This window comes from Chelonia mydas, chromosome 2 (assembly GCF_015237465.2).
Source record: "Chelonia mydas isolate rCheMyd1 chromosome 2, rCheMyd1.pri.v2, whole genome shotgun sequence".
Classification (NCBI taxonomy): domain Eukaryota; kingdom Metazoa; phylum Chordata; order Testudines; family Cheloniidae; genus Chelonia; species Chelonia mydas.
In genome coordinates this window covers 37141819-37154549 of record NC_057850.1, presented here as the reverse complement: position 1 = coordinate 37154549, position 12731 = coordinate 37141819, and the positions used below count along the sequence as shown (strand labels likewise).

General features: G+C 44.1%; 1 protein-coding gene across 4 annotated transcripts in view; it reads left to right on the top strand.

Annotated features, from left to right (window-relative positions):
• GRHL2 (grainyhead like transcription factor 2) overlaps window positions 1-12731 on the top strand; it is a 106359-nt gene that overhangs the window by 46227 nt on the left and 47401 nt on the right. The gene's annotated exons all lie outside the window — the stretch shown is intronic.

Sequence of the window (12731 nt, the reverse complement as noted above, 5' to 3'; positions counted from 1 at the left end):
AAATCAACTCTGTAAAAGGTAAATGCAATTTATATGTGAACAGCATTGCAAATACTGTACAAAATTACCATAGGTGGTAGAACTTTTTAACACCTGGACTACCTAGTGATTACAGGTCAAAGCTTTGTGACACAACTGTTAGCAATTGCTCAGCCCTATTGAGAATTGGGCTAAGGGGAAGAGGATGCAACAAAAGAACCAGTGAAAGAGCTGTGCTGTCATGTGGGACTCAGAGAATAGCATGCCCACAACTCCTCCATTGATGGGAAACCTATGCCCCATGCACTCCAACTCCTCTACATGGGGAAAACTCTTCTCAACAGAAAGGATGATACTTTGGGAACTTTTCAAACCTAAACTCGTGGAATGTCCCAAGCAGTTTTTTTATTTGAATGTCTAAGCTGTCCCTCTGTTTCTAGATAGCTCTCTTTTAGGGCTTGTCTATGGGGAAAGTTATACTGGTATAGGATAAGGTTGAATTTAAACCACTCTAGTTATATGGGTATAACCTCCTGTGTGGACAGTCTTATTCCAGTATAAGAATGTCTTTTCCTGATTTAATTTACGTTTCCTTGTAAACTGTTTAAACTAAGCCAAAAAAAAAAAAAAGCCACACTTATTCTGGAATAGGAATGCCCCCTTGAGCAGTTCTACCAGTATAACTACAGTGGTTTAACTATACAAGTATAATTATACTGGTGTCACTGGTGAAACTTTCCCATATAGACAAATGCCTAAGCTTAAGTATGTGCTTAAGTGCTTTGTTGAAAAAGGATGGGGTTACTCACATGCTTAAAGTTAAGCATGTGCTTAAGTCCTATTGAAGTCACTGGGACTTGAGCACATGCTTAGATGCTTTGCTGAATCAGGGCATCTGTTTTGTTAATCTTTAATTAGAACACTAATGAGGACTCATAATTAGCCTGTAAAGATTGGCTCTTAAAAGCTTTCTCCTATTTATTTCTTGACATTGATTTTGAAAATAAGTAGCTTTATCAGTTATTTTTATAATGTCTACACTGCGGTCAACAGCTGAATGTTCAATGTATTAAATAACAGTGATTGGTGGGCAGGGCTGTTGTTTTAGTTGGAAGAAATTCCAGAAATTGTCAGTAATCATCTAATAGTGTCCAACCTCATGGAATCATGTTTGGTCCTGGGAAAATAAGGCTTCTAATAATAGTACAGCTGAATGCTGTCTCTGAGAAATTCACTATTTGGTTTCAAGGGAATGAATCAATATTCCAGTTTATTTGCTGGCCTTGTTTTCTTGAGTGGTATTCTTACAAGGTTGGACTTACCCCCAAATTGTGCCTCCTCTCTGTATTTCTCAGGTGTTTTCGTTTAGCAGCAGGTTAAGGCAAGCAACCATAGTGTGACTAAATGTGAAAAAATTCCATGTTTCTAATACGCCTCCACTGATACTGTCTAAGGCAAGGTTCTTTATTTTTTTTTAAAAAGCATGTTCATTGACCAAGGCATGATCTTTCACCCAACACTGTTATAGACTCTTTCCGAAGCCTGATTCTTTAAAGATAGTGAACTGGTGGACTGCAACATCCACACAGGGCCCCATCAAAATCAAATAATGAGTCTCTGTGCAGACACAGCAGTCCATTTGCCCTCTGTCTGTTGTAGGATTAGGGCCCAAGATGCTACATCATCATGTCCATTCAGCACTTCCCATACGTTGCCCTAGAAAATGTGAAAAAGGGAAACATACAGAAACTCCATTCCTAAATCTAAACTGATCCTGCTACGAAGACGTCCATTACTATAAAACATTCCTGCTATTAGAAAGCAGTGCTGCAAAACAATATACATGTGCAAATATCCATTCTTGGTGTCTGCTCAGGAGCTCAGAGTCTGCATGAGTGACTGCCAGTGAGCACGCAGCACTCCCCGTCACCCTTTGTTTTCTGCTTTTAACTGTTTACTCCCAGTTTTTGGTGAGACAAAGCTGTTTGAATCCTGATGAGTTATCTTGATAAGCTTGTTTATTACTCATCCCACCAGAGGCATTTACGAGATTCTCTGAGAGCCTGCAACTGCCCTCCCCATGTGCTTAGGAAGATCTCATCACTGGCAGAGCTTCCACCTGCTGCCTTCCACCTTCCACCTAAAGTCCAAATCTGTGGGAGTGTCTTGACTTCAATAGCTCTCCCCACTCCCCACCCCCCCATGTGCAGTTTACATACCCAGTAATCTGCAGCAGATTCTGGCCTAAGGAGTTTGCTAGACCAAAGCAGGCAGAGTTTACCTTGTTTTGACTGCCTGAGGGAACCAAACGATTGAGTGCAGGCAGGGATGGGGAGGAATGAGAAAAGGAGGATTTGGAGATGGCAGAGAAAATAGCACTGGTAAAAACAAAGGAGTAATCAAAGATCACCTGTACTGGGAGCAGTCCCTAGGCTCTCAGCCCAGACAGAGAACACCAGGTTTGCCTGTACACTTTCCAATGCTGCCAGCCTCTACTGGGGCCAGGTCTACACCACAGAATTAGGTCAACTTAAAGCAGTTTATGTTGACCTACTCTGTAAGAGTACACACTACAGTGTTCCTCCCGCTGCTGTAACTCGCCCGGTACACTGACTTAACATATACACCTTGGCAAGAGGCGTAAGACTTAATTCGACGTAGTTCATAGTTTGTAGTTACTTGCATTGCTGAGAATGTCAGTTTCACTGCTGGTAGGGTCCCTGTTTTGAAATTGAGCCCCCAGGGCAGGGAAGGTGTTCCAGCTGTGAGCCTTGCAATGCTGACAGCTGGAGCCTTGCTGCCTGTGGTGAGAACCTGGGCTTGGGCTCTCTGCATGGCTCAGAGCTGGAGTCTCCCTGCCCGGCACTGAGAGCCCAGGCTCTCAGCTCCCCCAGAGCTCCCAGCTGGGAGCCCGACTGCCGGGCGCCAGCTCCCCACACTGCCCTTCATAAATCAGTGGAAGGGCTCCTCGTGAGGATGTGTGCCACAGGCAGAGGGAGGGTAGTGTGGACATGAAAAATGGAGTAATTACTGCAGTGTAATTGTGTAGCATAGACAAGGTCTCAGACTAGGATTGTTTAGTAACCTACCTATTTGGTGAGAACTACTAAGGTGCTGTTACTGAGTTCCTTCCTACCAACCTGGCCCTAGTGATTCAAGTTGAAAACTGTCCATCCGTCGAGGAAGATTAATTAAAAATTCCCTTTCACCTCCCAGGCCAAATTAATCTGTCTGTTTAGTTGTCATAGGAAATACACTAACAGAGCAAATGTAGAGAGAAGTTATATCATGTCACAACTATTATTTAAAGCTGTATATTTTGGCACTAGTACATACATGCTGCAGTACCAATGTTCATACCTTTGCACCTTTGATGACATGGGGTGAAATTCCTACTGACTTCAATGGACCAGGATTTCACAATGGTTTAATTGATACATTTTAGGCCCCTTGCCCAAACAAGTAAATCTACAGTGTGTGTTCAGTATACCGGAGTACAGCAAAATGAATGCTGTGCATAAGCAATGTGTTATATATGCTAAAATTAATGTATTTTATATTTGTATTAATTTGAAGAGAAATAGGCCGGCACTGACTTCCAGGCACTCCTATCTGTAGTTTTTATTTAGACTGTAATAGTAAACTTGAATGAAACCTGGAATAACTAGGTTTAATGGTACAATGTTCAATGTCAAACACGAGAACTATTTAATATGGATCTAAACTTTGCCAAAACATTTCTTAGGAATAAGCTCTTGCACTGTAGGCACTCCTGTATGATATTTCAGTTAAGTGCAATTGAAATAAGCTCTTTGGTGGTTACCATTGCCAAATAAAATGTTTAAAAAACAGATTTTCCTTTAATCAAAAATTAAGATGTTGGACATTGGGCTTCCAAACTGCTGGTGTCACAAATGATGCTGCCACTTTGGAACAAAATGATTGTCCAGTATAGTTCATACATGAGCTTTCAAACACTGTGCTCCTCAAAACTGTTGCACTTTTCTTTTTCATGGGACAATAATAACTCGGTGCTTAGTCTATGCTACATCTATTCCACACACTGGGCCAAGTTGTGACAGAGACAGAAGACATTATGCAACATCATGTCTAAATTGTATTTGCATGTAGATCTAGATGTTAACTAATGAACACACTGATCTTTGTAGTGCTTATTATTTATAGTCAGTTTATTATTCCTCATGCTTCTGTTTCTGTTGCATCTAGAGTACAATATCAGGGCCTTCTTAAAGATAATTCAGTAGTTACCAGCTTCCTCTTGGAGTGGGAGAATTCTCGTTCTCAAGAGTGCTAACATAACAATAAACTAGCTTAGTGTTTGTGATCATGTCTCCTGCTTGTGACTGGTCCAAGACACTCCTTTCTGGTCTGTTCTCATGCTAACTGGCTGGGTCATTTCTATATTCCAGCTTGTAAGCACTTTGAGGCACGGTATTGTCTAGCTATCTTTCCTGAGGCGCCTACAACACCTTTAGGCATGGTACAAGTAATGCATATTGCACATACTTCATATTAAAAATACAGGATAGTTTATGAAGGATTAAGAAATGATTAATTTATGTTGTAGTAAATTGCCATAGATTGGTATAACCATCTATAGCACCTTGTACTGATGTGCTCATAGCTAATGCTAAGTTTTTGTCACGAATATTTTTAGTAAAAGTCACCTACAGGTCACGGGCAATAATGAAAAATTCAGGGAAGCCCGTGACCTGTCCCTGACTTTTACTAAAAATACCCATGACAAAAGGGGGAGCCTGGGCAGCTGTGGGAGGAGACTGTTGGGAACTCCAGGGTCCCCCTGCTGGAGCTGGGAGCTCCTGGGGTCCCCCTTGCTGCCTGCAGCAGCCAGGAGCTCCGAGGGTCCCTCTTGTTGGTCCCGGTGCATGGGAGCAGTGGGGATCCCCCCTGCCGCTGGGTTCCCTCTGCTTCCCGGGGTGGCCGTGAGCAGCTGGGATTCCTTGCCTCTGGGTCACCCCTGCTGCCCGCAGCGGCAGGGCGTAGCACGGGACCCCCCTGCCACCTGCGGGGGCAGGGAGTGGCCAACGCCCCCCCCCTGCCGCCCATGGTGGCCAGGAGCTGCGGGGGAAGGGGACAGGCGACCCTGCAGCTCCCAGCCAGCACTGGCTAAAGTCACAGAGGTCTTTGGAAGTCCCAGTGATCTCCGTGACTAAATCGCAGCCTTACTTATAACTCTCTATGTCACATATTATTCATGCCTGTTACATGCTTATAACCTCTATTAATCATTCACTATAAACTATTCATTATAAATTATTCATTAATATATCCTTAATATAAAGCATGGCCTACAGAACAACAATGGTGCTCAGAGCTAAAGGAGTAATTCCTTTAGGTCAGATAATAGGGCAGGGGTTGGCAACCTATGGCACGCGTGCCAAAGACGGCACGCGAGCCCATTTTTAATGGCACGCTGCTGCCTGCCGGGTCCCAGCCACCGGCCCCACTCAGCCCGCTACCAAACCCAGGCCGGGACCCCGGCAGGCAGCAGCATGCCATTAAAAATCCTGCCCGCCCCGGCCCACTCTTCTCCGCTCCCCCGTGGGGGCAGGGTGAAGAAGCTTGGTCCTGCCAGCTGCTGCAGGGCAGGCAAGCTCCCCCCTCCCCCATCTCTTCCCGCAGTGTGCTGGGTTCTTGCCCTTCCTCTTCTCCTTCCCTGCCGCCCATCAGCTGATGGCCCTTGCGAGGGAGGGGGAGAAGCCTAGCCGGACCAGCGCCGGGGAGGAGGCAGGGAAGGGGGCGTTGAATCAGGGCATATCCCCTCCAGCCCCCTGCCGTGAGCCGCTCTGGGCAGGGGGCTGGGAGCACCCCCACGATCCTAGCCCACACCCCCAGCCCTCTGCCCTGACCCCTACACCCCCACACATACTCCCAGCCCCCTGCCCTGACCCCTGCACCACCCTCACAAACTCCCAACCCTCTATCCTGACCCCTGCACCCCCCATGACCCCAGGCCTGACTCCAGCCCCCCCACATACCCAGCCCCCCCCACCCCATGCCCTGACTCCTGCACCCCCCTCACATGCCCCAGACCGCTTCCCTGACTCCTGCACCCCCCCACCCCATGTCCTGACTCTTGCACCCCCCATATTCCCACCCCCGCCCTGAGCACCAAACGGGAGCTCCTGCACACACACCCCCACATTCCCACCTGCACCTCTTGCACCAAATGGGAGCTGCCAAGGTAAGCACTCCACACCCAAACCTCCTGCCCCAACCCTGACCCCCTCCCTCATTCTAGCTCTTGGCCAGGCCCTACACCCCAACCCCCAGCCTGTGCCTTCACCCCCAGCCCTGTGCTCAGTGCACTCCCACCCTCAGCTCAGTGCAGAGAGAGAGGAAGTGAATGGGCTAGAACCAGGGAGAAGGTAGGTACCCACTCTGTGTGGGCAGGACCGGGATCCCAGACCAGCAGCGGGCTGAGCCGCTCAGCCCACTGCCGGTCTGGGGTCCCAGCCGCTGGCCCCGCTCAGCCCGCTGCCAGTCTGCGGTTCTGGCTGCCGGCCCCTTGCCAGCCGGGGTCCCAGCCACCGGCCCCGCTCAGCCTGCTGCTGGCCTGGGTGAACGGAACCCCAGGCTGGCAGCGGGCTGAGCTGGCCAGCGGCGTAAGATCAGCATTTTAATTTAATTTTAAATGAAGCTTCTTAAACATTTTGAAAACCTTGTTTACTTTACATATGACAATAGTTTCGTTATATAATATATAGACTTATAGAGAGAGACCTTCTAAAAAATGTTAAAATGTATTACTGGCACGCGAAACCTTAAAGTAAAGTGAATAAATGAAGACTCAGCACACCACTTCTGAAAGGTTGCCGATCCCTGTAATAGGGGCTGGTGCTGAAGGTTCCAGCTGTGATACCTGCTAGCCGCAGTGGTGTCCATGTGTCTGTGCCAATATTCCATCACGTTACTTCTTTTTAGATGCTTCTGTCATCAGCTTCTGTGCATTGTTCTGCTTCTTTGAATTAGAGATGGGCTTGAGTTGCAAACTGCAGATGTGGAGCCAACTTTTACCCAAATTCAGGAGAGTCCAGATCCGGGGGTTTGGCTTGGGCTCATCTCTACTGTGAAGTTTGCAGAAAAACATCATCTACTGATCATGTGAATGAACTAAGGTTCCATGGTAGGTTGATGTCTCAGTCTCAGTGTCCAGGTTTGCTTCAGTATTGAGAGCATGGAGTGAAGCCAGAGCACAGCTGTTCACAGGTGAACTGCTTGTGACTCCCTTTTTGTCTTCCATTAAAAGAAGATATGTGTGTTAGCAGTAAATCAAATGCTGAAATGATGCAAATTTGTATTGACAACCCCTGGAACTTGCAAGAAGTCAGTTTTCCCACTCCTCAGTTATGCACCTCAAGGCTGGAGAGACCAAACAGAGGCAGAGGGAGTCTGAAGAAAACACTCCGGACACTTTGCAGAACTGAAGACTCCTTTTCCCCCCTCGCTGCTGAAAAGATGAGCCTTCTGAAGGATAACGATAAGCACTGCCGAAGATGAGGCAGTGCTTATCGTTATCCTTCAGAAGGCTCATCTTTTGTGTCACACTTGCTGATTTCCTGTGGGTCTACCTGTTGAACAGCTAACAGTGGGAGGGAGCCTTAGCCGATATTGGGACTAGCTGTGGGAGGAAGAATCAGTTGATAGTTGGATGATGTCTATATTCAGGAGTCCAAATATTTAGATGACATTCAGACACATAACCAGCCCCCAAATACAAATGGCTTCTGATAGCCTCAGTATCCTTTCTCTGCCTTCCCCTATGGCGTAGGGCTGTCCCTGAAGAACACTTCTCTCTCTGATATAAGGTTGTCTTCTTGGGGCAAGGGGGAAGCTGGGTAGCCTGCTCCAGCTCACTCCAGATACACAGGGGTGGCAAACTTGGTACACTTTGATTTAGTGCTCCAGCTAGGGTGGAAGAGGTGGTTAAGGTGCTAGGTGGGCGCTTTTGAGACCTTTGTTCAATTCCCTGTTCCTCCACAGACTTGTGACCTTGGCCAAATCACTTAACTCTCTGTGCCTCATCGGTAAAATGCAGCTAAGAGCACTTCCCTACTACACAAGGTGTTGGGAGGATAAGTATGCTAAAGATTGTGAGATATTTAGATTCTTCAGCAATGGGAGCCCAGTATAAATACCCTAGAGTTCTATTTCCCCATCCAAAGTCCCTAAGCATATACTTAACTCTAAGTATAAACTTAAGTCCCAATTACTTTAATGGGACAAGCACATGCTTAAACTTAAGCAGTTGCTTAAGTACTGTTCTAAATAAGAAAGGATTTAAGGGCTTAAGCCCTTAATTAGCAGGGAGCAAAGGAGCTTTGCAAAATCAAGGCTAAATGTAGGTATGGATTTTTGCAGAAAAGGAGGTAGGCACTTCCACCTCACCTCTTTCCTTCCATAGGAGGACTGGGAAATATTTCTGACCTTTTAACACTTACATGCTCAGACATCCCACAGTGCACTGACTTTCTCTTCAGAAACAGTGGAGCATAGAAGCAGATTACATTACAACATCATTTGGCCAGTATTGATACCATAATATGACCAACAGTGGTACAGTTTTACCTATATTTTACCTAATATTGGTATCATTTGGATGCTTAAAACAAAAACAGTTACCCATAGCATATAACCCAGGCAAGCTTGTACCCAAGTAATGAATTTATAGTGTTTTAATAGACTGCAAATTTCAATATTGGTTTCGTATAGAATTTCCCAAACAAAATGGAAATAATTCTTACAGAGCCATTTTCTTGCATATCAAAGAACCCCAGTTTTCTATTTCTGTTAAAGCAGTAGCAGCTTGAGAGGAGAAAGTGTAATGATGGCAACTTTCCAATATCCAGGGAAATGATTTCTAAATGACAGTTTATCGTTAGTTAACATTTATACTAAGGTAACACCTAGAGGCCTCAACCAGATTGATGCTTAAAACAGCTACAGTAAGTCAATTTCAAAAGCAGGAATGCTGACTTATCTGCTCTGGCTTCTTTAGTTATCTTTGAGCTGGAGGGAGTGATGTGCAGCTCTGCTTTTAAATGGCATGTCACACATTTCCTGAGATTTGTGTATGGCAATTAAGGAAATGGGGGTGTGTTTTGGGGGAAGAGAGATACTGGTGGGATGGTGGGTACTTATTGTCTTTTACATGAAGAAAACATATGTCTTTCCAAGACATCTTGTTCACCCTTTTCCAAGACACACCTACACAGCATGCTCATGTGCAGCAATCATTTGCACAAGGCATTTTTGGGTGAATCATAAATCAAAGGGGTGGGTGGAAAGGGTGGGTGCATGTGCATATTAAACTACATATGTATATCTCCTAATTCTTCTTGCTTACACTCTCCTTATAAACAGGAAAACCAATGTGTTCATTTAGAAAGATGACCTGTGTTCACAGTGGGGATAAAAAAGCCCAGAGACCATCTCTGTACACATTCACTGTGTCCCATTGCTTGACTTCACTGAAAGTTTCATGCCATGGTTCATGTGGTCTGAACGTTCTGGATTGTTTGATCCAAACTGTTTCAAGCATTTCAGGCATGTTGTTTCACTAGTCCAGACAGCATCCCTGTTCTTCAAAGCAGAGAAGTTTATATGAATTACACATCTCTCCCTCATCACACCCACAACACTGGCACTTTTGAAATTTGCAATTATTGTTGCTTCTTAATTATTTTTTTTGAAAACCTAGATAATGTTCATTTTTCTTAAAGGAATAACAAGGTTGAGAAAAAGAATATCAAATTCAGATAGGGCCATCACTTACAGAATGTAAAACATTCTCTTTATGCAACTGAGTACAAAGCTATGAATCAACATACTTCTGAAGCGCAGATGCAGGTAAAAGTTAAGATAAAAGTTATTACATTGAGTAATCTCAGCCCTCTGGTACTGAGTCCAGTTATAGCTCTCAAGGGATTCTCAGGCAGCATATGCTCCATGGAGGATCAACACACATTTTCTCTTTGAAGAATATGAAAGCTTTTAATATGTGATTAGATATGGAGCAGAAATATTAAAGGAGACTGGCAAAGGAGAAAAATGGGCTATTGTCCGTTTTTGCTTCTCTGTGATGTATAAAGAAAAGCTGAAATCTCCCATATTCCTGCTTCCTTCTCCCACAATTTTTTTCCTGCTGTTTTTTACATTAGAAATTCAGGTCTCACTTACATTGGGTTTTTCCCTTTTAATACTGTTTGGATGACTAGAGTATTGATAGGGTTATGACATCATAGGTTCCAAGGAAGAAAAAACCAATTAATTGAGAGGGGATACGTTTGGTTACTTTTGTTTTTGTTTGTTCTTAAACACTCATGGGTTTTGTTTGTTTGTTTTTGTTAATGCCAATTAAATTTTTGGAAGAAAAGATCCCTTTGTTAAAAATCCAATGCCCTGCACTTTTGGTTATCAGAAAGCAGAGAGAGTTTGTAACCACTGCACTGGGGACACCCCTGGAAACATTCCTGTTATATCTAACATAAAAACAAGCAGGATTTTTTGTTTGGCAGTTGGTGGTGAATGATTTGTTTATTTATTTAATTGCAAAAGAGACAAAACTTTCTGGTCAAATTGGAAAGAAGCTATTTATAATATCTATCTTCCTTTTCTTTGATGATCACCTGAGCTTGCTTGTTTGTTAAAGTGATCATGTCTTTAAATGTATTCAGACACTGCGAGAAACTTGGTGCCAGGAAAGCTTGTTTGTTAAGAGGAATTATCATCCTTTGGTCAATGAATAGTAAAAATGAAATTATGCAGCCTGTGGTGGTCTAATAGTTGGATCCCAATAAACCAGACATTTGTGCTGTAGGCCTGGATTTAGAAATGGGTTCATCCTTTTTATTCTACAGAAAAGTAAAAGCTGGATCCGCTGTAGAGCAGGCCTTGCTTCTGCTTTCAATGAATCTATCAGAGCTTTTTTTAAAAAAAATCATGTAAAGTAGCATCTGGCATTAAGGGCTCAAGGAGACCAGTGGCAAACTCTTGTTGATTTCACTGGAAGCAAAAGTGGACCCCAAGGATTTAATCCAAAGCCCACTGAAGCCAGCAGAAAAACTTCCACTGACTTCAGTGGGCTTTGGATCAGGCCCCCAATGACTAGAAATAGACAAAAATCTTTCTCCGTCTTCAAATTCCTCCCTAAATCCCAGTTACTACTTCAGAGATTCTTTCCTGCTCAAGGCCTTATCTGGAGAGAATCTGAGTGGTCCCAAGAGGTGCTGAGCATCCTTAACTCCCATTGACTAAAAGGGAATGGGAGGGGACCATTTGCAGAACTGGGGCCCTTGGAATCGGCATCATCTTGGCTGGGTAACCTGTAAATGCTCAAGCTGACTTCAGCAGGGCTCCATGCAGGTACAGCCGTCCGCCTGCATGCTACACAACAACCGATTTATTGAAGTCTTGTGGTATCTAAACTACAGTAGTGGCTTGATTCTGCTTACACTGAAGTCCCTGACTCCACTCCCTTTTCCTTAGAGGAGTGGAAGATCAGGTCCTAGTTTTTCTCACATCTCCGCTATAAACTTGGGCAGGCCAGTGTTCCTAGTTACAAAAACCAATAGAAATTTTTTGTTTGTTTGCATATTTAAAATGTAATTGTCTTTTTAACCAACAATTTAAAACCATTTTCCTTTCCTCCTCTGAGGATTTCTTATCTAGATAAATTATAGCTTTAGAGAGTTTAAGCCCAGATGGATCATTAGATCATCCAATCTGACCTCCTGTAAATCACTGGCCATTCAGTTTCACCCAATTATCCCTGCATTGAGTCCAACCACTTGTGTTTGACTAAAGCGAACTTGTGTTTATCTAAAGCATATATTCCAAAATAGTTTGATAATGAAAGAATGTGTTTGTTTAAGAAATAAGCTTCTTCATTATAGCCTAAATAGTGCATTGTTACTTATTCCAAACAATCGCTGCTAAGCTTCCCCATGGTATAGGAAGAAGGGTTTGGAGGAAAAGAAACCACAGAGAGGTTGCATTGCAAACTATAAATGAGAAGAGTCACAGTGCCCCCCCGATAAAGGCATTCTACTGTGTATCTTACTTCCCCATTGAGCTCTTTCTTCCTAGATAGTCAGGAGTATTCTACACCACTGGAGTTGAGATGTGAGTTCTCTGGACACATGACTTTTCCTGCACTTTGAAAGAAAAGTTCCTTTGCAAAGTCCGCAGTGCAGGAGGGTGGAGAAAGGAGAGAACGCTACTTCCTGCCCCCTTCCTCCTCCCCCCCCCCCCAAATGCTGGCAGATCAATGCCAGAATAATACTTGCATTGCATGTTGCAAGCCTTCCTCAAACTTTGTTGCAAGGCTCATTGGTCTCCTCGGCTCCATGCATTTCCATAAAGGATTAAATGTTCCTTTTAATGTTCCCATTAACTTGTTTAACTTCCCAGTTTCAGCCTTTCCTTCCTATTGCCAAGTTAACAAGCACACTCATTCCCTATACAGAAACACCGGTTCCGTGTTAGCAGTAAAACCTCCATTAAAAATACAGCTAGCCCAGTATAATAAAGAGTACGGCTCCAGGAAGATTTATTACTCTGAACAGCTGAAAGCTTACATCTTTGTAAATCACATTTTTAATAATGAAACATGAGCAGCACCATAGCTTTTCCTGACCCCCTAGGCATAGCTGCATGAAAAGGCAAAGGACAACCTTGCAGAAGAATCTGTGAACTATGAAGATAAATGA